General features: G+C 44.4%; 1 long non-coding RNA gene across 1 annotated transcript; it reads right to left on the bottom strand.

Annotated features, from left to right (window-relative positions):
* LOC121646443 lies at window positions 1–20,376 on the bottom strand. Its single transcript, XR_006011641.1, has 4 exons — window positions 20,366–20,376; window positions 19,932–19,936; window positions 3,298–3,301; window positions 1–174 (listed from the first exon to the last, which is right to left on the bottom strand). It is a non-coding gene; the product is annotated as an uncharacterized LOC121646443 (long non-coding RNA).
* Window positions 20,377–26,270: the final 5,894 nt, after the last annotated feature.

Below are 26,270 nucleotides of genomic sequence, written 5' to 3'. Positions count from 1 at the left end.
TTGAGGAGCTGCGGCGGAGGACCTGCAGAGATTTTTGGACCTTCATCCCTTCACTGGGATAGATTTTTCCCCTTCTTACCAAGGGAGATTGAATCATTATTAGAGAAGATGTAGACCGCGAAAGCGGAATCACCCATTGAGGGAAACTTTTACTTTATACTTATTTCTTATATTCTGCTTTTCAACCCTCACTGAAAGGGAAGCCCGAAAAGGGAATTTTATTATTTTTTCTTTCTTTCTTTTTATTTTATTCTTTCTGTATTTTACCAATAAAAGAAAACTTGAATAAAAGGGTTATAGTTAACTTCGGTTAACTTCCCAACCAAACTTATTTCTCTTATATTTGTCCACATCCACTGAGGAGAGGAGAGGACAACACAACGAGCAGGTAAGCCCCAGATTCCCCAATACCCGAAGAGACATAAGAATTCGCTAGATTATTATTTCGATACCAAGTAGTTATCCTGTTAGGACGATAGTACGGTAGCTTCATACTCCTAGACCCAAAGGTTGGCTTATCTACCAGAATAACTCCTCAGGTCTATCTCCGCATGAGCGGACGATAATAATCAGGAATTCTAAAGGGGTAAAATTGCTTATTCTCGCGCCACAAGAATCGAGGTGGAAAGGTTCGCCCATCACTTCGCGACTGGAGTCTCACCGGTCGTTAAAGATCCAAGAGAGGAAACAACAGGACGTGAGCCTGAAAGGTCGGTCAAAGAACTGACAATAGGGTAAATATTCGTCACCGGTTTCAACATGGCACCCCAGATGGGACCTAACTGAAAAATAAGTCATAAAGGAAGAGTGACGCAGATTAGGTTTCCAAAAGAGTACCAACTAATACACAAAAGTACTTTTATACGGGTTATTTCCGGAGCGGTCTGATCAGCCCACGAGAAACAGGTACCGTGAAAAGTAAGTGTATTAAAACTATGGCAAGCCGTGCATGGGAATCTGATTGGGACACCGTTCCTCCTTCACGGAGGACGAGGATAGTGATGAAACAGCCCCTCCATGGGAGAGATTAGGCATCGCCTATGAGACTTTCTCGAGCGAATGTGTGTAACCGAACGCCGGGTAAAGCGCGCAGAGTGCTCCGGACCGGTTCACCTTTTGCTGGGAAGTCTTGAGGATCTCAGAGCCCCCATTTCGGGAACAGTCATTGTCAATTCCTGTAACACAAGTTTAAATCATAGAGCAGGCACAGCAGCAGCCCTGCTTAGAAGGTTCCCCAGAGAAGTGTGAAATCACAGACAAAGGTATTAGGCACAGCTCCCCCTACCAAGAAATACAGTCCACTATGTGCCCCTACATTCATTAGGGGAATTTAGAGGAATAGCAATGCCCGCATGGGAACCCCCGGATGACCGGGAAAGTGAGGAACGATATTTAAGAGAAGCCTACCGGGTCGTAGTGGCCGTGGTAAACCCAACCGCCCCACTCCTGTTCCCTTTACTGGGAGCAGGAGGGTGAAGGATGAATGAAGAACTGAGCCTCCGGATCCTCATGGAGGTGATGGAAGGGAGAAGAGGGTATATAATAACTAATTCAGATCAGCAGTTTCAGCGACTCCAGACCCTATTCCTGCTGCTAAGCAGGGAATTGGGAGTGAGAAAAACCCCTAGACCACCTCCAAAAAAAAAAAAAAAAAAACCCCGATCACCCGGGGAGAAACAGGTTATACCCGGATCTTCCACAGGAAGAGAGAGGGAATCCCACACAGGGGCTAGAACACCCGGGGAGTAGCCTAAACCCCCCGGATTTTCCTCCTCCACCTGATTTTCCACCTCCACCACCAGAGTTATTTCCCTTACCGGGAGTCCCACAACCCGAACCCCCAGTCATCCCCCAGCCCTTCCGAGCTATCAATAATGATGTGCCGGAAGGAGCAGGAGGAGGGGGGCTCAGGGAACCGGGAGCAGTAACTGTAGCAGTAGCCCCCATCGATGGGGAAGGTATCGCAGCCCACCGGCTCCTCCTATTCAGGAGCGAGACGGAGCCATGGGATGATGAGCCAAAAGGATGGGCTGAGGTGAGAAGGAACCTCAGAAACTTCAAGCCCCGAGAGGGGAATATATATTGATGATGTATACTTCTCTCATGGTAATGAGGAAGAACACCTGGACACGCTCGAAAGAGTGCTGGGAAAGCTGAAAAATGCTGGGTTTAAAATAGGTTTAAAGAAGTGTGAAATAGCAACCAGCTCCTGCACCTACTTGGGATTTTCATTTACCAAGCAAGGTAGAGGGGTCTTGGACCAAACCCTGGAGGGAATAGGTACCCCGAAAACAGTCAAAGAACTGGAGGGGATTCTAGGGAAAATAGAGTACATATCTCGTCACCTACCAGGGTATTTCCAATATAGTGGACCCCTTCATGAGATGAAAAGGGGATTTAGGAAAAGAGAAAAGAATGGAAAAATCACAACCCATGGGGAATTAACCCAAGAGGAAAAGCTCCTCTTTGGACAAATGATGGAGTGGGTTAAAGGTGCCCGAGTGATTCTAACTAACAGAGACCCTAATAAAGGGATTGAAGTAGCCACCTACGTGGGAGAACTAGGAGGGACAGTCCAAGCCTTCAATGAAGGAAACAGAGCCCCCTTCTATAGCAAAAACTATAGCTTCTCACAAACTGAGAGGAAATATCCGGATACAGAAAAGCTTGTTGTTCAAAAGGTATCCGGAAATTAGAAACCTGGCTCAAGGAAAACCAGTATTGGTAAAAACAGAAAATCTCCTCTTGAAGGAAGCAGAAAAAAAAAAATGGTTGAAGGAAGCAGAGCACTTGGTAGCAGATGGGGAAAATGGCAAATGATGCTAGAAGACCCGGACTTTTCATTCAGGGGAGAAAGACCTCTCAGGAGGAAAGAAAAAAAAAAAAAAAACAACAGAACCAGAACTGCAGTGTACGTATTACACTGACAGATCCAAAAGACACAATGAGTACGAGCCAAATGGGCCGTAGTAGCTCAGCCTAGCCTAGAAGTGTTTCCCCTCAGGACGTTCACGGGCAACACTATCAGTACAGCAATGGCTAGATTTTTCTCTAGCAGAATAACAGGAAAATCAATCAGGATGGACAATGGCACACATTTAAAAAAAAAAAAAAAAAAAAGGACTGGGATGGCCCGATCGGACTAATAAAACTAAACCGCTATTTATCGATGCCGTACATAAAGACTACAAAGTGTAAAGACGTCCTCTCTGTCACCACAGGGCTAAAACCATTTAAACCGGGAGACAAGGTTTGGTTGAAAAGAGGCCCAAAGAACAGAGGAGGATACGTCAAAACTAACCTACAAGGCATGTGCGTCGTCGAAGCGGTAAAAGGGAACTTAGTCCGACTAAAGAACGGGATAATAGCTCACCCATATCAGATCCACCATGCCACGGCTCAGGGAACGTAAAAGCAACCCCGTTAAGTCTGACGACAGCCAAGCAAGTAAAACCCGAGGTCGGCTCACAACCGAGGAGGGTTGGGTCCCTGGTCGGCTCACAACCGACAGCGGCCCTGCTAAAAGTAAGCTAGCTCGAGGTCAGCTATGTCTCTCGGGTGGGGATAGGGACACCTGCCTGAGGGGTCTCGTATCCCGGATGGGATACCCAGGGATTCCTGGAGTGGGAGGCCTATATCCCAGGGCATTGTGCACTTTGTGATACCAAGGTGTTCTCTAAGCGCTGGGAAAGCCTTAGGAAGTATCGACCCCCAGGGTTAAGTTCTAATTCACCCCCTCAAAAGGGAGAGCAGAAGAGACAGGTGTAGACGATGGTTGAGGACGGGAATAATCCTCGTACTGGCCATCACAATAGCAGCATACACCACTGTGGTGCTGAATAGCAGCATACTTATTCTCGAATATGAGAAGCAGGTCACAGTAAACGAAGGTCACCCCATGTACTGGGAGTTCACAGAGTTAGAGATCCCAAGGACAGACGGCCTGAGCAATAGCTCTGGTATTAACAGAACCATCTGGGCAAACTGGTTTGACCTTGTCATGCCGGAAATTAGGTGTAAGAATAGCACAGAAATTAACTGTGTTAACACAGATGACTGGCAGCTTAAACCTGAATCCAGTGCATCCTGGACTTGGGAGCAGTTGATGGTACACATCTCCCCTCTCAAGGGACCAGGGGGAAACACCACAACCCCCCCCTGAATGGGACGGTGGTGAAAGCTGTAGACACTGTTCCAGATCAACCCTTCAGGGTAAAAGCCATAATACAGCTGATTAATGAGACGCAGGAAACCATAACCTGTCAAACCATGACAGGAAGATATCACCATAAGAGCCCCTTCTGGGGAGCGTTTGGTCTGGGATATTTCCTTATTTTTTTTTTTTTTTAACCTGTCTTGTCCAGCATCGTTGCAAACAGAATGATTGTCTGGCTGCTGTCTGGTGCTGGGCAATTTTACTCTATCAAGCAGGGATTTATACTACATGTATAAAGTCCCTCTTGATGACATGAAAAACTTTATTAAATCAGACTCTTAATGCTGGACTCGACCGGAGGGGACAGAGAGAGAGAGAGAGAAAAGAAAGTAGAGAGAAGAGGGAGGGGAGAGAGAGGGACAGAAAGGGTGTGGGGAGTGCGGGTGGGGACTTGAAACATCATACAGAAGACCATGTAATCCATACTACTTACAACATATATAAATATATGTTGGGAGAATACAGAACCCAGACCAAACCCAGTAAAGTTCAGCCCTCTCATTCAGTCTAGTTTGCTAGTGTGTCAAGGAGCAGGTGGGGAAAATACCTTCTAGCTTGTTCGGTAAACTGCATTTCCCCATGTAAACAAAGCTGAAAAACAGAGCTGATATTAAAACACACAGGGTGTGTCCCAGTCCGCGCACTTCTATACTTCCAACACTACATTTAAGTGTTTAGTGCGCTGACACAGAAACCTCAGTAAAAACACTGAAAGTACCCGGATGCTGCCCTAAACTCGGCCAAAAATCTAGTGCGAAACGATGGACACTACCCGCACTAAACCGACGCCATCTTGCTGACGTAGCGGAAGGGGAGGGACTTTCAACCAGTTTTTCAAAGCTGGCAGCCACCGACTCAGCGGTACCGATGCAGGCGGAGGCTGTTTTCTACTGTTGTAAGTATGAAGTTATTTGATCATAATTCTAATATAAACTGCAGCATGCTTCTTATCTCTTCTATCCCTGATGACAGTTATGGATCTGATCATTTGTTGGAGGCTGCAGTAGAGTTAGCAACGTAAATGTTAGCAGTTTTATAGCCGATTTTGTGGATGTAGATGGGCTATAAGTGTTAAAAATGATTAATGCTATAGGTTCCGTATGTTTATTCATGATTGTTGGACCTCCAGATTAAGCACTGCGGGGTCTCTGGCGTAAACGAAATGGTCCTTGATCTGAAAACTGATGAGGAAACACCGCTGGTTAGAGAACCGGCCCGTTTCCATGGTAACGCTGACTAAGCCGTAGCTGGTTGTACATCATTTTAAATAAGAGTCTGCAAAGTACCCATAAAGTACATAATAATGTTTGTTTTTATATAACCTGCCATTGTGTGTTCACCGTAGGTCACTGTGGCATCGAACCACCGAGCCAGCAGTGGCACTGAGGCATTTACCACCTGCGGACTAGGACGCTGCTGTGGAGGCGAGGAGGCAGCAAGAGAGAAATGTTTTAATAAAAAGTTTAAATAAAATGTTTTCTGCATCCCTGTTTTAGCGTCTTCATGACTGCATTTCATATTTTAAATGATGATTTCTAGTAGAATCGTTTCCTGTTGCAGACGTGAACGTATCAGTGGAAACACCAATAAAACACATGTATTATGTAACATACTTTAATTCAGTTAAGATATCTTATTTAAAAGCTGTTTTATTAGTGTTTTAAATTGTACTTTATACTAACAGGTATGGGGGAGACATGCAAAGACACATGAACGTGTGCTGATGGTTTCTATTGTTATCTACTGAGATAGATTAATACAGTGGAGGCCACGGTTCTTTGTTTCACTAATGAGGCCTTTTAAAACGCATTTAATTGCATTAAAGTATGATGACATGCAAACACGTATGTTAACGTGATTTTGGAAGAACTTGGACGGATTGTCCTAAAAAAAAAAAGTACATTAACGGAGCGGCGCTGCTATTAGGCAGCATGTAGGAGGATCATATACCTTAAAATAAATAAGCATACGTTCTAATTCATGTTCAGCTCGAGGAGGATCCTGCGCTGGACATGACAAAGTTTACAGGTGGGGTTAAATAAGGAGTAAACAAAGTAAAATCATGAGTTGGAAATTCATTCTGTAAATTAAGAATCACCGTCAAGAGCTGGTACATCATTACCGGTAAGTTCAGAACGTTAGAGCTCAGTTTGGATCAGCACCACACACTACCTACACACTACCTACACACTACCTACACACTACCTACACACTACCTACACACTACCTTCCAGTGCACTCGTGTAAGTGCGCGGTTTGAGACACAGATTGAATAGCTGATAAAAGATGTTTTTGTGAAATTGATATTAATACTAACTGCATTTGATCCCTTTCTTCTCAAGTATCAATAATAGATGACCATCTATAAACTCTGAGATATCATAAATCAATCAATCAATCAATCAAAACTTTATTTATAAAGCGCCTTTCGTACACGATTGTGGCTCAAAGCGCCTTACATTTAAAAACATTCCCGTCCAATCACCCTCACCCCCCACCCCCCATACACGCACACACACTCCTTCAAATTCAAAGTACATGATGCCAGGTGCAGATGGACAAATGAGGAAACCTCATCAGTAGGGGATCCATCTGCACCAAGGGTGGGACAGTATTCTGCCAAGTTTCTGCAGCTGCAGGGACACAGGAGCACGGCGGCCCGGGGAGACCTGGCTGAGACACCAGCCCCCACCGCCAAGACGTACGTCCCACCGCATCGATCAGCCACAGCCGGACACCACCCCCAGTACAGACGGACCCCCGTAGAGGAAACACTGGAAGGATCCAGAAACAATAAAAGGCAGTAAAAGAGCATTCAGTGTATAAAACGTCAGAAGTAATAAAACCAAATATTACGAAACTAATTAAGACTTAAATAACTGAATATCAACTAAAAGCTAAGCTGAATAGATGGGTCTTCAACCGAGTCTTAAAAACATGAATGTTCTCTGCAACCCTGAGGTCCTCCGGCAGACTGTTCCACAGGTGAGGGCCGCGCCACTGGAACGACGCCTCCCCGTGGGTGTGTGTCCTGACCCTAGGAATGACTAAAAGTCTACTGCCGGAGGACCGCAGGGATCGCGAGGGTTCATAGGGTAAAAGCAGATCTGAGAGATAAGAAGGTCCAAGACCATTAAGACATTTAAAAACTAATAAAATGACCTTAAAATCGATCCTGAAGCACACAGGGAGCCAATGCAGTGATCGTAAAATGGGTGTAATATGGGCCCGCCTTCTGGTCTTTGTCAGGACACGTGCTGCTGAATTCTGAAGAAGTTGTAAACCTGAGATGGTTTTTTGGGGAAGACCAGAAAGCAGGGCATTACAATAGTCAATACGACTTGTGATAAAAGCATGCATAAGCGTCTCTGTGTTGGCCCGGGAGAGAATTGGGCGCACTCTGGCAATGTTTTTTAAATGATAAAAACCTATTTTGGTAATATTCTTAATATGGGGAATAAAAGTCAGCTCAGAGTCAAAAATCACGCCCAAGTTTTTTACTTGTGAAGATGGATTAAAAGACAATGATTGTAGTTTAGGTAAAAGTTTCTCTCTCTGGGCCTCAGGACCGATGACTAAAAACTCAGTTTTGGCCTGGTTAAGCTGGAGAAAGTTTTCTGCCATCCAGGATTTGATGTCCAAAATACAGTTAAAAAGAGCATCCATGGACTTCCGCTTCCGGCCGAATGGAGTGAGCAGCACCTGAAGCCAGCTCCTTTAAACCACGATTCAAAATAGCCCTGGGACACATAAACAACAACATATATATATAAAAAACAGCACTCCGCTATAAAAATCCTGTGAGACATCGCGTTGGGCTATGAAGAGCAGTCGAAAATATACGCAGAAAACTTTACAGGCGACACCACCCTCAACAAGTGCAGAAGAAAAGTTAGCAATGGCAGAGGAGGATTTGCCTATCTCTGTGAAGACTCTCCGGAGCGAGCTACGAGTTTATCGTGAAGGTATGATGAACGAGATAAAGACACATATAGAGAACATGCATCAGGAAATACGGAAAGATATATCCTCACTCCGAGAAGAAGCCAAAGCAGACATTAAGACGCTTCGTGATGAACTTTCACAGAAAATAGAAGCACTACACAAGACACACACTGAAACAGCAGACACACAGAAAGAAATGGAAAAATCACTCTGCGACGCGTCAGACAGGATAACTGCTATAGAGACAGCACACGAGGCTCTAAAGAAAGAACATAACAAACTACAGGAGAAGTGCATGGATCTTGAAAATAGAAGCCGCAGGCAAAACCTACGTGTGGTGGGAATCAGTGAGGACACGGAGTCAGGGAACCCGAGCCGCTTTGTGGCGGAGTTTTTCACAGAAGTGCTCGGAGAAACACACTTTGAATCGCCCATCATTATAGACCGGGCCCACAGGACCCTCGCACCGAAGCCTCGGGATGGAGAGCGCCCCAGAGCCATCATTGTCCGCCTTCACTACTACTCCGATAGAGAGAAGATCCTCCAGCTATCTAGAGCTAAAGGCCGCCTGCTCTACAAGGGGTCCCCTGTACACATCTTTCCAGACATGAGTCCGGAGGTCGGCAAACTACGCGCGTCCTTCAACCCGGTAAAAGTGAAACTGCGCAACGCTGGAATCCCTTACAGCCTGTACTACCCGGCGAAGCTGATGATCACGGTGAATGGCACCAAACACTCATTTACAGACCCGCAGGAGGCAGAAAAATTCATCATGACCCAGGCCTAGACTGGCTCTGAAAGGAAGACTGGATGAGCGAATAGCCTCAGAGAATAATAAGAATATTATGGACAAAGTTATCAGCTGCACGCCTCTGACTCAATGAAGGTAACATTTAATATGCCAAAGGGCAATTAGAATTGTTTTGTTTTCTCTCCAGCCTCCTCCTCTTTTTGTTTAACTTAATTGATATATCCTATCATTTATTATTTATTTATATATTTTGGAAAATATTATGAGAGGAGGTAAGGAGCTGAATTTTATTTATAATTTTTGTTCCTCAATTAACAGAAGGGTCAGCTGATCTTTTGTGTGTCCCAGGTACAAATAATTAAAAATGTATGGAGCTTAGTGGTAAGTCAGATGTCCGTATACCTTCTAATGTCAAGGTTGGACAAAGGTCTCTTTAAAGACTACTTTTCTTTTTGCTCTCATACTTATATTTTGGTTTTGGGGAAGGTTAAGGGGGGGTTCAAGTTTAGCCTGCAGAAGGCAAAACTATGTTCTATTTGTTTCTATTTTGTACTTAGAAGGATGCCACATAAGAAGCCCAAAACAGTGATTAATGAACAAGCAACAGTTGGTCATGTTAAAAGATAGTACTCTTTCAGCTACAATAATGCCACAGAATCTGGTCAAATTTGTATCATGGAACTGCAAAGGCGGCAGAGGTGGGCGGCTGCTGTGGCAGGTAGGTGACGCTGGTGGCAGGTAAGTGACGCTAATGCTGTAGGTGACGTAGTTCCGGGGGAGACGGCAGATTCAAACTAGGCGCCCAAACATTTCTACTTTCATTCGATTGTATTTTGTGCCAACTTAATCAAAATATTATTTAAAGTAGGACTATAGTGTCTTTAAAAGGTACACTCTGGAGCACAGCGGGGAGGATTTGGCCAGCCTGACAGATTTTATAGATCGTTGTTACGACAGAATCGTCATGGGGAAACCAAACAACACGTCAACCCCCTCCACCGCATCTAAGTCCAAGAGACAGCGAAATGAGGATTCACCTGGAGCTATTTCACCACCGGGGAACGACTCAACAGATGTTCTGATCTCCATAGATAAGAAACTCAGTAGTTTTGATGCGCGTTTGAGTCTGGTAGAAATTCTCCACAAGGAGTTCCAGGCGCTACGTGAATCATTAGAATTCAGCCAGAAGCAGGTGGAAAGTCTGGCTGCAGAAAATGCCGGTCTCAGAGAGACGGTAAAATCCCTCACCGAGGGCTTGACCCGTCTCTCAGATGAAAATAAGAAGATTAAGTAAACGGTGATCGATCTGCAGGCGCGGAGCATGAGAGAGAACCTGGTATTTGCAGGGATTCCAGAGCAGACGGAGGAGGACCCCGAGACCACGGTGAAAAACTTCATCAAAACCCACCTGAAGCTCCCAGAGGAAACGGTGAAAAACATCTCCTTTCACAGAGTCCATCGGCTCGGCGGGAGGAAACCCGGGTCCAGCAGACCAAGACCCATAGTAGCGAAGTTCGTCAGCTTCAAACAGAAGGAGCAGGTGAAGAACCAGGGCCGCGAACTGAAGGGGACCAACTTCGGAGTAAACGACCAATATCCGAGAGAGATTCTGGACCGACGGAGAGTCCTGTTTCCCATCAGGAGGAAAAAGATCGCCGATGGCGCTCGCGCTGTCATCGCGGTGGATAAACTGTTTATTAATGGACAACTGTACCGCGACCCGGACATCACTCCGTGGCTCTTCTGATCCCAGGTGCTGTAAGTCAATCTCTCCAAATGATCACTCTTAACTCGCCATTATAGATCACTGACAGTAGAACACACTGCTCGTCTCACCACAGCCTCTACACCTAGATCGATGTATTTTTTTCTGTTTTGTTTTTATATTTCACACAAATACTTTTCTCACTTTTCACTATCTTTCACGCTTTCACTGTTAATTGTAATCCAGCTCGTAATATCAGCAGCGCACGCGGCCGGTCGAAAAACCGTCAGGACGCACAGCCGCACCATACATGATAAATATAAACACTCGCGTTTTATGTATGAGAGAACACGCATTAAGGTACATATACGGACATTTAACATACGGACAAACGCGCGCAATCAGGCTGCATGCAAACACGCGCGAACACGCAAGAGGGGCGCACAAAGACACACGCGTCAGTAACACGCATGAAGCATTAAACCGTTCACAATAACCATGTTAAAAATCGTCTGTTGGAATGTACATGGAGCCGGTTCCAGGGAGAAGAGGTTGAAGATCTTTAATAAATTACAGGAGCTGCAGGCTGACATTGTCTTACTACAAGAGACTCATCTAACAAACTCAACCATAGATCTTCTTAAAACAGCTCAGTTTCCTCATGTTTACTCAGCCTGTTATAATTCTAGGCAAAGAGGAGTAGCTACTCTTATTAATAAGAGACTAAATTTTAACATAGATAGCACAGTAGTGGATCCGGAAGGCAGATTTCTGATAACTTTATTATCTATTTGTAATATCAAACTATGTATTACCAATGTGTACGGCCCCAATGCAGATGATCCCTCCTTTTTCCACTCCCTGTTTGCTACACTCCAGAATTATTCAGATAACAGAATAGTGCTAGCTGGTGATTTTAATGTAGTCTTGACTGAACAAGATCGCTGCAGCACATCAGGTAGTCATCGAGTCTGGCAGTCGTCAGAAACTATCAAACAGTACATGAAGGATTTTGGTCTTTGCGATGCTTGGCGCTCTCACCATCCTAAACTAAGAGAATACACCTTCTTCTCTTCAGTTCACCACTCCTTCTCTAGAATAGATTATATTTTAAATAGTAATTCACTAATGGGCGACATTTCAGAGACTCAGATACATCCAATCAGCATCAGCGATCACGCACCAGTTTCATTCAGTCTGAGAATCAAAAATAATAAACCGATTGGTAAAAGCTGGAGATTTAACACCTCTTTATTGAAAGATCCTGAGTTTATTGATTATTTTAAAAAAGAATGGTCAATTTATATAGAAAAAAATGACATGCCTGAAACTTCAGCGTGTCTCCTTTGGGAAGCAGGAAAAGCAGTAATGCGAGGGAAAATAATTTCCTTCTCCTCACATAAGAAGAAGAAGGAAACAGCAAGAGTTTTAGAATTAGAACTCAGGATTAAATCATTGGAGGAGGCTTACCGCATTTCCCCCGAAGAGCACACAATGAATAATATAAGGAAAACTAAATTGCAGCTTAAAGAAATTATAGATAAAAAAACACAGTTTTTAGTGCAAAGACTTCGCTTGGAGAACTTTGAACATAGTAACAAATCTGGAAAGTTTTTAGCAAATCAACTAAAAACAAACAAGGAGAAAACAACAATCTCCTCTGTTAAAGATCAAGACGGAAACATCAGCCATGACCCAGACAAGATAAATGACACGTTTAGAAGCTTCTATAAAACATTATATGAATCACAGATTAATCCAACAGATGAACATATTGAACAATTTTTAAACAACATTAATCTACCAAAACTAAAAAATGAAAATAAAATAAATTTAGATGCACCTATTACTGTAGATGAACTCCACGAAGCTCTCCAACATATGCCCAACAATAAAGCCCCGGGTCCAGATGGTTACTCAGCAGAATTTTACAAGGAATTCTGGACAACGCTAGCTCCTACATTTTATAATATGTTGTTAGAAATACAGGAAAAACAAAAAATACCGCAAAATATGAACTTAGCTAATATAACACTATTGCTAAAACCAGGCAAAGACCCCACACTTCCATCCAGTTACCGTCCCATATCTTTAATAAATGTAGACCTGAAAATAATTAGTAAAGCTCTTGCCAGAAGGATAGAAAAAATAACCCCTCTTATAATACATCCGGACCAGACAGGTTTTATAAAAGGTCGACATTCATCTACTAACACGCGTAGACTAATTAACCTCATAGATTACTCTACTTTACATAATCTAGAATCCACAATCATTTCTCTAGATGCAGAAAAAGCCTTCGACAGGGTAAACTGGAAGTTTCTATTTGCAACACTAGACAAATTTGGGTTTGGACCTGCTTTCATAGAGTGGATTAAAATATTATATAATAACCCAAATGCATGTGTGAAAACCAACGATCAAACTTCTCCAAGCTTCCGCTTACAGAGAGGCACCAGACAGGGCTGTCCACTCTCCCCCTCACTTTTTGCCATTTTCATAGAGCCGTTAGCAGCTGCTATTAGACAAAATACAGAAATTAAAGGAATCCAGGGCAAAAATATAGAACATAAAATAAGTCTTTATGCAGATGATGTATTACTCTTCCTTCAGAACTCACAAACATCACTCTCTCAGACAATCACAGTTATTAATAAGTTCTCATCAATATCTGATTATTCTATTAACTGGTCTAAGACTACAGCCATGTCCATCAACTGTGACCTACAAAACATCCCTAATATCAAAATACAGACAGGAAACATTAGATATTTAGGTATAAATATTTCCCCCAGATTATCAGATTTAACAAAATTAAACTATGTTCAGCTACTAAAAACAATAGAAGATGATCTCTTACGGTGGAGGCGCTTACCCATCTCACTAATGGGGAGAGTTGCCACCATTAAGATGATGATCCTACCTAAAGTTAATTATTTATTTTCAATGATACCCACTAAACCCTCCACCAGTTGGTTTAAATCTCTGGACTCTTTCATATCCAAGTTTCTTTGGAAAAACAAGCCGTCACGTATCAGTCTTAAAACCTTACAGCAGACTAAAGATAGAGGAGGACTGGATCTACCAAACTTTAATCACTACTTTATAGCTAACAGGCTGCAGTACATCTCAAAGTGGCTCAAACCCAGTTATCTGGATGAGCCGTGGCTAGATGGGGAGCAGGCTTTGTGTGAGGACTTAGTCATCTCTGACCTGCCGTTCATCAGCTCAACCATTAAACCATATAAGTGCTTTAAAAGCCTTAACATCCGTTTTTCCTTAATGGCTTGGTGGGAATTCTGTAAGATAACCAGATCTTCCCTCTTTCCATGTAGACTTACACCCATCTGGAACAACCCTGACATCCTGCAGAACAAAAAGATGATAAACTTCACTCAATGGAAGACTAAAGGAATACAACAGTTAGGACAGATAATAGAAAATGGAAACTTTGTATCTTTCAACACAATTGTCTCACAGTATGGAATCAACAGCAATAAATTCTTAGAGTACCACCAACTAAAATCAATTATATGTAAGAAGTATACCCCTGTACAGTTAGACTCGCAGCTTCCTGTCAGAATAGCAGAATTCCTGAATCATAATACTCCAAAATTATTATCAAAAATATATAGATTACTTGCAAAGCTAGAAGACAGGATATCTCTCCCAACTTCAAAATGGGAAGATGATTTATCCAATAACTTTGATCAGAAAAGATGGTCACAAATATGTTTAAACACGTTTAAAATGACTCAGAATTCAAATATACAACTAATACAATTCAAAATTCTCCATAGAACTCATTATACAGGACACAGGATGTTCAGGATGGGCCTTTCACCATCAGATATCTGCCCACACTGCTCTGAGAACACCTCTGATAGCTACATCCATGCGCTGTGGTCCTGCACACCTGTCCAAAGGTTCTGGATTAAGGTGTGTGAAGATCTCTCAAAATGGTTTAAAACTAGTTTTCCTGCAAACCCCACACTTTGCCTACTGGGCGACCTGGGTGACACTAACATAGGAATACACTCCATAAACTTGGTCCTCGCAGTCTTATGCATCGCAAAGAAAACTATTCTTGTGAACTGGAAAGATAAGAATAATTTGTCTATCCAGCAGTTTAGAAATCTCCTGTTAGATCACATCAGCATTGAGACAATGTCTGCCTCCTCCAGGAACCAGTCAGATGACTTTCATTCCCTCTGGTCCCCTGTGACTGGCTACATCACTTAATGTAGGTGGAGGATTGCGGCTTCGCTGGGATGGGGGCGGATGTGGGTGGGGGTCCCTGGTGGCTTCAGGTCTCCGGTTGTCTCCTGGGTGGGGATCTAGGCTGCTCCGCTGCTGGGTCGGCTGGGGGTTCCGGTCTGGGCGGGCGGCATTGGGTGGGCCCCGGGGTGGGGCTGCCTCGTGGCGGTGGGGGGTGGCTGCCGGGGTGCCTGGGTCGGTGTCCGTCGGCCCCTGGCCGGGTGGCCGGTCGGGCCCGGGGTGGGCCGGGTGGGGGCCCCGGGCTCTGGGGCGTCGGGTCTCCCCCCGCTCCTGGGGGTGGGGGGTCTGCCGCTGCTGGGGGGGGCTGGGCCCGTCCGGATGTGCCGTGCCGGGGGTTGGTCCGTGCCCTGGTGCTTGGTCGCAGCCCCGGAACCTGGGTGGGGGTGTGTGTGTGTGTGTGTGTCTGTGGGTATGCTGGTGTGTGGGTGGGTGTAGAGGGACGTGTGTGCTGTATGTGTGTGTGGGTGTGTATGAAGTTCTGGGTGTGTGCGTGTATGTGTGTGTGTGAGTAGTGTGCGGGTGTGTGTGTGGAGGTCTATGTGGGATGTGGGTGTGTGTGAAGGTATGTATATATGAGTGTGTGCACGTGGAGGTCGAGGTGTGTGTGGAGGAGTGAAGGAGTGGGTGGAGGCGTGAGTATGTATGGAGGTGCTTGTGTGTATATGCAGGTATGTATGTGAGTGTGTGTGTAGTGGTGTATGTGTATGGAGGGGTATGAGAGTGTGTGTGTATGTGGGCACTGGTGTGTGTGTTTATAGGTATGTGCGTGACGTGTATGTGTGGAGGTATGTGCACGTATTGAGGTGTTGGTATATAGAGGTGTGTGAGAGTGTGTGTGAGTGGCTGGGGGGAAAAAAAAAAAAAAAAAAAAAAAAAGGAGTGTGTGCGTTTGCAGGGGGTTAGGACGTGTCCTCTGGGGGGCGCCCTGGCTGGGTGTTGGGGGCGGGGGCCTGGGGTTCCCTTCCTTCGCCTCGCCCCCCTCCCACTCAGAAAGAGGAAAGTGGCCCCTTGGGCTGGGGGCTGGCCCCTGGGGGGGTTCGTGGCGTGCCTGGGTTGGGGTGCCTGCTCTGGGCCTGTGACGCCCTTCGGGGCCGGCGGGGGACGGGGGCGCCCTAAGCCACTGGCGGGTCGTCTTCCAGGGGGGAGGCTTACCCCCCTCTGGACCTACATCTCCTGACCCCTCCCCTCCCCACTCTTCACTACATACACAGGTAGGGCCGTGGGGGGTGTGCTTGTTGCGCTGGGCGGGGCAGGGGGGTCATCATAGTGGCCCCGTTGCTTCGCCGAGCGGCAGCATGCCTCCCAGCTTTTAATTCCACTTAGTCACTGAGCACAAATAACATTTGCAACATACAAACACGTTTTGGGGGGTGGAACATGCGAGGTCAGGTGGGTGGGACTGCTCAGGTGGCCCCACCCCCTCCTCAATGCAGTTACTGCCCCCCAATTTTAACCCTCTTTTTTTAATTGCAAACAGCACATAATATATTCCCTCACTAGTGGGGGAGGGAGGGGGGATGGGGTCTTCAAGCGCCCCTGTCTCCATGGATGGCCCGGGGGCGGGGCGGGCCGGGTGGCCTGTCGCGTTGGCCCGGGGCGTGGGCGGGCTGCCCCGGGGGGTTTGGCTGCTGGCCCTGGGGGGAAGGTGCTGTTTTGGGGGTGGGGAGTGGGGGACTGGGGCGGGGTGGGGGGGGGTGGGGGCCTGGCTCGTGTCTCCTCGCCTCCTGGCTGGGGCTGTCCCCCCGCGGCGTGGGGTGGCGGGAGGATGGTGGTGGGGGGATGGTGTTTGTGTGTGTGTGTATGTGGGGGGGGGGGGTGTGTGTGTGGGGGGATGGGTGGTGGCGGGATGGTGTGTGTGTGTGGGAGGGTGGGGTGTGTGGAGGTGGATGTGTGGTGTGTGGGAGGGGGGGGGGGTGGGGGTGTGGGAGGATGAATGGTGGAGGGATGGTGTATGTGGGGGAGGATGGGGTATGTGTGGGAGAATGTATGGTGCAGGGATGGGGAGTGTGTGGGAGGATGGATGGTGGAAGAATGGTGTGTGTGCAGGAGGATGGATGGTGTATGGGAGGGAGGATGGTGTGTGTGTGGGGGAGTGGTGTATGTTTGGGAGAGTGGGTGATGGAGGGGTGGTGTGTGTGTGTGTGGGAGGATGGGGTACGTGAAGGTGGATGTTTGGTGTAGGAGAGGGAGGACGTTGTATGTGTAGGAGAATGATGTATGTGTGGGAGGATGGGTAGTGGAAGGATGGTGTGTGTGTGTGGGAGGTGTGAAGGTGGAGGATGGTGTATGTGTGGGAGGATGAGTGGTGGAGGGATGATGTGTGTGTGGGAGGATGGGGTAGGTGTGGGAGAGTGTATGGTGGAAGGATGGTGAGTGTGTGGGAGGATGGATGGTGGAAGGATGGTGTGTGTGTGGAAGGATGGATGGTGGAAGGATGGTGTGTGTGTGTGGGAGGACAGAGTATGTGAGGGTTGGATGGTGTATGTGTGGGAGGATGAATGGAGGAGTGGAAGGAGAGTGTGTGTGTTTGTGTGTGTTGGTCTGGGGGGGGGGGGCAGGACTGGTTCTCGGGGTGTGCGGCTGGGCACTGGGGTGTGGGGCTGGCCTCTGGCGGTGGCCGTCTGGGCGGGCCGGGTCCCCCCGGGTGGCGTGCTGGCCCTTGGCCTGTGGGGGTGGGGGGTGTCCCTGCGCTCCTGGGCCCGGGCCCTCTGCCCCGTCTGTCCCGGGCGGCCGGTGCCCGGGGGGGTCGGGGACTGCTGGCCTCGGCCTGCCGGGGCCGGTGCCCTGTGTCCGCGGGGCGGCTCCTGCTGGGGTCTCCTGCTGCTGCCTTCCTGGGCAGGCGAGTGGTCGTCTCTGTGGACCGGTCGGGATCTGTAGCCTACGGGGGGGCTGGTGGCCTGGGTCTCGGGACCGCTGGCCTGACTCTGGCCTCTGTTCAAGTGAGGTGGCATCTGCATGATCACTCTGCATGGTCACTCCTTCCTGAACGTCTCCACACAGTCTTTGAGTCGCCGTGTGGCCGAGTTCTCCAGCACATCCACACAGGTTTCTCTGCGCGTGTTCTTGAATACAGCAGTTTCACTTATATCTATTATCATATTTTTTTTCTTTTTTTTTTATTACTTCTGTTCTTATTATTATTATTATTACTCTTACTCTTATTATTATTACTACTACTATTATTATTATTACTATTATTGTGATTATTATTATTGTTACTATTATCAACTAGTTGTGTAATGACCTACTGGCCAGGATGATCTTAGCTATATATGTTGTAAGTAGTATGGATTACATGGTTTTCTGTATAATGTTTTAAGTCCCCACCCGCACTCCCCACACCCTTTCTGTCCCTCTCTCTCCCCTCCCTCTTCTCTCTACTTTCTTTTCTATCTCTCTCTCTCTCTGTCCCCTCCGGTCGAGTCCAGCATTAAGAGTCTGATTTAATAAAGTTTTTCATGTCATCAAGAGGGACTTTATACATGTAGTATAAATCCCTGCTTGATAGAGTAAAATTGCCCAGCACCAGACAGCAGCCAGACAATCATTCTGTTTGCAACGATGCTGGACAAGACAGGTTAAAAAAAAAAAAAAAAAAAGGAACTGCAAAGGCCTGAATGGGACAGTGAAGCGGGGTAATACTTTAGCTCATCTGAAAAAACTGGGAATGGAGATTGGTTTTTTACAGGAAACTCACCTGAGAAACCGAGATCATAACAAACTACTTACTAGATGGATAGGACAAGTATTCCACTCGAGTTTCAGTGGGAAGAGCAGGGGAGCAGCTATATTAATAAGTAAAGAAATACCATTTATTGCCTCAAAAACAATACCAGACCCCCAAGGGAGGTATATAATCGTAACTGGCAAATTATATGATAATTTAATTACACTCGTGAACATCTATGCTCCTAATGTTGATGATGAACAGTTCATTTTATCGGTACTATCAAAATTACCAAATATGGACTCTCATCAGTTAATAATCGCAGGGGATTTCAACCTAGTGCTGAATGCAAACCTGGATAGATCATCACATAGACAGGCCACACTATCTAAGTCTGCAAAAGTCATTCAAAACTTTATGGAAACTTATAAAATAATAGATCCGTGGAGGACTCTTAATCCTAATAGACGCGAATACTCTTATTATTCCCCAGTGCATCAGACATATAGCAGGATAGATTTCTTCTTGATAGATAACAAGTTTCTTTCATTAATAACACACTGCAAGTATGAAACAATAATGTTGTCAGATCACGGCCCAGTCACTTTACATTTAGCCTTTGGATACAAGCATACATCCAAGAGATGGAGTTTTGATAATGGCTTACTATCAAATAAGGAGGGGAGAGAAGAAATTAAAAACCAAATATTGCTTTATTTGACGTTCAACGATACCTCAGATATTGCTAAGGCTACTCTGTGGGAGGCAATGAAAGCATACCTTAGAGGGCAGATCATTTCATGGAAGAGTTTGATAAATAAGCGACAAAGAGAGAAGGAAAACCAAATAATGGAGGAATTGGCAGAACTAGATAAACAACACTCAACCAACCCATCAACAACCTTACATAATAAGAAATTGTCCCTGCAGACAGAACTTGGCTTTATCTATACTTCCAGAACTGTCAAACTTTTAACCAAAGCAAAACATAAACATTATGAGCAGGGAGAAAAACCAGGTAAAGTATTAGCACAACAGATAAAAGAACAAGCCGCTTCACGGTTGATCACAGAAATATGTACTAATACAGGTCAAACTACTAGAGATCTTAAAGAAATAAACGATACTTTCAAAAGTTTTTATACAAAGTTATACACCTCAGAATCTAGAGAAAATCCCACACTCCTAGACACATTTTTTGACAAACTGGATATCCCACTAATCAGACCAGAAGACAAAGAACACTTAGAAGAACCCATAACAAAGGAAGAAATAGACCAAGCCATAAACCAAATGCAAAACTCGAAGGCCCCTGGTCCAGATGGCTATACAACAGAGTTTTACAAAGCTTTCAAAACCCAAATCTCACCTTTACTATTAGAAGTATTTAATGAAGCATTAATCAAAGGATCCCTACCTCCAACATTCTATCGAGCAAATATATGTGTAATTCATAAGAAGGACAAGGATCCCCTAGACCCGGGTTCATATAGACCAGTAAGCCTACTAAATGTGGATAATAAAATATTTGCGAAAGTGTTAGCAACACGTTTGGAAACAGTTCTACCAACAATTATTTCTCAAGACCAAACTGGATTCATAAAAGGTCGACAACTGTTCTTCAATATTAGAAGATTATTAAATATCATTCATACAAAAAGCAATGAGAACTTACACTCCGAAATCCTTCTCTCGTTGGACGCAGAAAAAGCCTTTGACAGGGTCGAATGGGATTACCTTTTCCTGACCCTGTCAAAGTTTGGATTTGGCCCTAGAATTATAGATATGGTCAAGATTTTATACGCTCATCCCCAAGCCTCTGTACAAACAAACAATGTACATTCTAGTTACTTCCCTCTCAGCCGCTCTACCAGACAGGGATGCCCCCTTTCACCACTATTGTTTGCGCTAGCCATCGAACCCCTTGCTATCCGGTTACGTTCATTAAAGGAGTATGCCGGAATTACAAGAGGAAAAACTGAACACAAAGTATCTTTATATGCGGACGATCTTTTACTTTATATAATGAAACCCTTGGAATCAATCCCAGCTATAATGACAACACTAAATGAATTTGGAATAATATCAGGCTACAAACTGAATTTATCAAAGAGTTTGTTATTTCCAATAAATTCCAAAGCTCAAGAAAATATAAATACTTTCAACGTCTTCCCATTCACAATTACCACCAAATTTAAATATCTCGGAATACATATTACACAAGAATACAGTGGCCTACTGAAACAAAATTTTTTACAACAGTATGACCTAACGGAAAATAACATGGACAAGTGGAATAACCTTCCAATTTCATTGGCAGGACAAGTAAACATTGTTAGAATGAATATACTGCCCAAATTTCTATTTCTATTTCAGTGCATTCCTATTTTGATAAACAACACATTTTTTACTAAGCTGGATTCCTTAATATCTAACTTTATATGGAATAAAAAGACTCCAAGAATAAAAAAGTATTTCTTGCAAAGACCAAAATATCAGGGAGGCATGGGGTTACCTTGTTTTCGACGTTACTACTGGTCCTGCAATATCCGGTCTTTGTCATTCTGGTTGTCACCTCGGGGGGCTGACTGGGTTAGGATGGAGAGTGATAGTAATACATTTCCTTCACTAGAAGCTTTGATTTACTTAACTCTCCCCGAGCATAAGTTGAAGCTTAAAAATCCAGTAGTCTCCCACTCAGTTAAAATATGGTCTCAGATAAGAAAACATTATGGATGGAAGAATGCCTCTGTGCAAATCCCATTGATAAATAACTATACATTTACCCCATCATTCTCAGACAAGTCACTTCACCAGTGGACTCTTAAAGGAATACATTCTATAAAAGACCTATTTATTGATAATCTATTCCCCACATTTCAGCAATTGCAGGAAAAGTTTCACATAGAAAACAGAGATTTTTTCAAATATTTGCAGATCAGAAGCTTTGTGAAAAGCATGTTTCCTTCCTTTCCCAGTCAGCCCCCGGACTCTATGATGGACACAGTGCTCTTGTCTGATCCCCTTAAAAAAGGTGCAATAACCAAGATTCATAACATGTTGTCGGAGTTGGACTGCACTACCACATTAGACCATCTAAAGAGAGCCTGGCAGGAAGACCTGAGGGTGAACATCACGGAAAATCAATGGACAAAGGCTCAAGAATGTGTTCACTCCTCATCTGTGTGTGTCAGGCATGGACTTTTGCAATTTAAAATATTACACAGATTACATTTATCAAAACTGAAACTGTCAAAGATGTTCTCTTCTGTAGATCCGTCCTGTGACAGATGTAAACAGGGACCGGCTTCACTTGCACATATGTTCTGGAACTGCCCTCACATAATAACATATTGGGACAGGGTATTCATAACCAAAATTTTGAAAAAAACACTAAAACCAGACCCTATACTGGCGCTGTTCGGAGTGAATCCGGTCACTGTGGAGCTCTCAAATAACCAAAAAAACATGACACGCTTTGTATTGTTACTGGCACGCAGGTTAATTTTACTGAACTGGAAGAGCACGGTGGCCCCTTCCCTCTCGGTTCTAATGAAGGAAGTAATGAAACACTTACAATTGGAGATAATTAAATTCTTACTGAGAGGGAAATTAGATACATTTGACTTAACGTGGCAACCTTTTATAAACCATTTCAATGCTACAAATGGGTGATTGTCCAACTCTGAAAGGGCATTACATGCATGGCATCCTCTGTTCAATGTTTTTGGTTCAGGTTTTCTTTTTTTTTTTTTTTTTTTTTTTTTCCTTGCGTATGTTTTGACTTATTTGATTTAGTCTCTGCTCTCTACCAAATGAGAGTATAATAATTTCTCACTATACAAAGGAATACCATTTTGTCTCTGTATTCATAAAAACTTCAATAAAGAGAGTACAAAAAAAAAAAAAAAAAAAAAAAAGAGCATCCATTGGCCTTGAGTCATCAGGAGACACGGAGATGTACAGCTGGGTGTCATCAGCATAGCTATGAAAGTTGACCCCATGTCTCCTGATGACCCCGCCAAGAGGGAGCATGTACAGATTAAAAAGCACTGGGCCCAAAACCGAACCCTGTGGCACACCACATGTGATCTCCCGGACCCTAGAGGAGTAGGTGTCCATGCTTACCATAAATGTCCTGTCTGTGAGGTATGAGGTGAACCACTTGTGAACTGTACCAGAGAGGCCGAGCTGCTTTAAACCAGATAAAAGAATAGTATGGTCAACGGTGTCAAAAGCAGCACTTAGATCCAGGAGAACCAACACTGTTGTCTTCTCTAAGTCATAATTTAATCTAAGATCATTTAAAATCTTAGAAAGGGCCGTCTCAGTGCTGTGGTTCACCCTAAACCCAGACTGAAATTTCTCAAGGACATTCTGTGTGTTTAAAAAATCAGCGAGCTGAATACAAACTAGTTTCTCTAAAATTTTACTTAAAAATGGTAAGTTGGACACCGGTCTAAAGTTATTAAGGTCATTAAAATCCAAACCGCCCTTCTTCAGCAGGGGCCTCACCACAGCTCCTTTAAAGGCAGCAGGGAAGACCCCCGTCTGAAGAGAGCAGTTCATAATGTTTAAAAGCTCGTCTCTAAAAGATGCATAAAATGACTTAAAAAACGAAGTTGGGATTGGGTCCAAAAGACATGTGGTAGGCCTCACTGAGGAGAAAACCTTATCAAGTGTCACAGCGTTAACCAGGGCAAAACTGTCCAGTGTTTCCTCCGGTAAAGGCAGACACTCAGATGTATTTAAAATAATGTTATTTTGAAAGGATAAAATATCACGTCTTATAGTGTCTACCTTACCCACGAAGTGGTCTGCAAACTCCTCGCATAGAGCATGTGTTGGGTTAAAATTCGATATAATGGAATCTGAATTTAAGATGTTATCTATTGTTGAAAAGAGGATTTTGGGGTTGTTTTTATGGTTACTGATTATTTATAAACGTACCCTGCTGCAGGAAAAACTAAAAACGCTTCGCAAAGCTTCAATTCTGATCTCATAGATTTATTCTTTTTTGCATGTCTTGGTAACATGGTATTTTTTTCCACAGATATTTCAGGACTAGAGCTTCTTATCCGTGTTGAGTGGTTATGTGGATCAGTAAGTCCCTGTTGTGACAGAAACGTTTCCCACATGTTTCACAAAGGTATGGCCTCTCACCTGTGTGGGTTCTCATGTGAGCAGTCAAACTACCATTTTGAGTGAAACGTTTCCCGCACGTTTTGCAAGAATACGGCCTCTCACCAGTGTGGGTCGATATGTGACGCAGCAAATCGCCATTATTACTGAAACGTTTTCCACATGTTTCACAGGGATATGGCCTCTCGCCTGTGTGGGTTCTCATGTGGATCAGTAATTTTTCATTCACTCTGAAAGCTTTCCCACAGGTTTTACAGAAGTACGGCCTCTCACCTGTGTGCGTGTTTATGTGATTATACAAAGCAGAGGAGCTGGAAAATCTTTTCCCACATGTTTTGCAAGAATATGGCTTTTCACCTGTGTGGACTCTATAATGTGCCTTTAGTTTAGACTTAGACTTATAAACTTTCCACAAAAGCCACACTTGAGAGACTTTTCACTCGTATCAGTAATGCATCGACTCTCTGACATGGGGGAAATGTCTGCACCACTACTGGGACTTCTGCTGTGTTCTTCCTGGTCTTGACACTCAGGTTCACTGTGGTCACTTCCTTCATATGTCACCACAACAATATTGTATTCCTGCTTCAGTACAGGCTGATGAAGATCATGACTAATGCAGGAATCATCCTGTTCTTCTTTAATGCATGGAGGCTGTGGTTTCTTCTGGTCCAAACCGTGGTTCTTTTCCTTTTTACAGAGATGATGGTCTGAAAGAACCTCCTCCTTTTTGCAGACATACTGCTTTGGGAGATCTGGAAAGACAAAAAAAAAAACATTACATGAAGAAAAATATTATTTCTGTAATATTAGAAAACACATCCTACTAAATATAATCTACAGATATGCAAATACGTGCATGATGAAAAAGAAAGTGAATTTCTCTGTGTACTTTTGCCCAAGATGATATTTTGTGATGAAATCGTGATCTTGTATTTAAACATGGGACTTACAAAAAATAAACAAATAAAATGTACTGCCTCTAGCACTACATGACAGCACCTGGGTCCAACTGGACTCAGACCAGTCGGATATTTATTTATGACGTCCCATCTTGTTTAAATCCTTGCTTGTGTTCTTCCTCTCAGATGTAAGTTGCTTTGGATAAAAGCGTCTGCTAAATGACTGTAGTAGTACTGTCTACTTTAAAGAAGTTAAAACAATGAATATTTGGTTCTGGGGTTAATCCACCTTTTAGTTGGGTTAAGCCAGTGGTTCTCAAACTTCTTCTACAGTGCCCCCCCTATGGAGGAATAAACATTCCTAGCACAGAAATGATGTCATAAGAAACACGTTTACTGTTAATCCTAGAGCAAGATATCTGCCCTTTCATCCCAGTTACCTGTTTCTCCACATTTCTTATCTTTCTTTTTTCCCTGTGATCGGTTCAGTAAATCCTGATCTCTGTGCTTTTTTGGCAGTTGGGAAAAATGAATTGGTGGCATTACTGCCACCAAGTGGTCCGGAGTGTGGACCAGAATGTTTCCAAGAGCCCAAGTTGTCAAAACATTAGTTTATCTGCTACATTTTCCCAATCCCATGTGCCCATCCCATCGACCAGTAAATCAAGAGCTCAGCTCCTTCTTCACCACAACAGACCAACGCAGAGTCCGCCACAGTGTTCCACCTGTCAATCTCCCATTCCATCCTTCCTCACTCGTGAACAAGACCCCCAGAAACTTCTCTACTTGGGGCAGGACCTCATTCCTGACCCGGAGATGACACTCCACCCTTTTTCCGGCTGAGGACCATGGTCTCGGATTTTGAGGTATTGATTCTCATCCCAACCGCTTCACACTAGACTGCGAATCGCCGAGTGGAGATCACAGCCTGATAAAGTCAACAGAACCACATCATCTGCAAACAGTAGAGACCCAATCCTGAGGCAAACACACTGGATCCCCTCACCACCTTGGCCATGTCTCGGTAAGCTAATTGGCTAGTTAGCTGCTAACACTGATGTCTACAATGAGCTAGGGTACAGGCTTATTAGATAGCACGTAACACTTAGAGAAAACACTTCAAGCTGGAAACTACTTTTGGTTATATAAGAGCAGCTGAATACCGGTGCGTTAACATACAATTTACATATGATCCAATTAGTTGACTAATCACCAAAATATTCAGTGACTACTCGGTTATCAAAATAATCGGTTGTGGCAGCCCTAGTTAAAAATTGACCCCTCTTCACCCGAGTTTCTGAGACATGCTGCTGCAAGTCCAATGATGTGACTACAAAGTCGATCATCAAACTGCGGTCTAGAGTGTCCTGGTGCCAAGTGCACACGTGGACATCTTAAGCCTGAACAAGGTGTTCGTTATGGACAATCCATGACGAGCACAGACGTCCAGAAAGGAAAGGCCACTTGGATTCAGATCAGGGGGGCCGTTCCTCTCAATCACATCCCTCCAGGTCTCACTGTCATATCCAGGTGGGCACTGAAGTCCCCCAGCAGAACGAGGAGTCCTCGGAAGGCGTGCTCTCCAACACTTGGTCCAAGGGCATGTATATTTTGTGGGACTAAAGTTTTGTACTTGGAAAATTTGAGGAATTCTTCCATATTAG

Source organism: Melanotaenia boesemani, chromosome 9 (assembly GCF_017639745.1).
Source record: "Melanotaenia boesemani isolate fMelBoe1 chromosome 9, fMelBoe1.pri, whole genome shotgun sequence".
NCBI classification, from domain to species: Eukaryota; Metazoa; Chordata; class Actinopteri; order Atheriniformes; family Melanotaeniidae; genus Melanotaenia; species Melanotaenia boesemani.
Note: the sequence above shows the minus strand (reverse complement) of the source record. Positions and strands in the feature narration are given on the sequence as shown.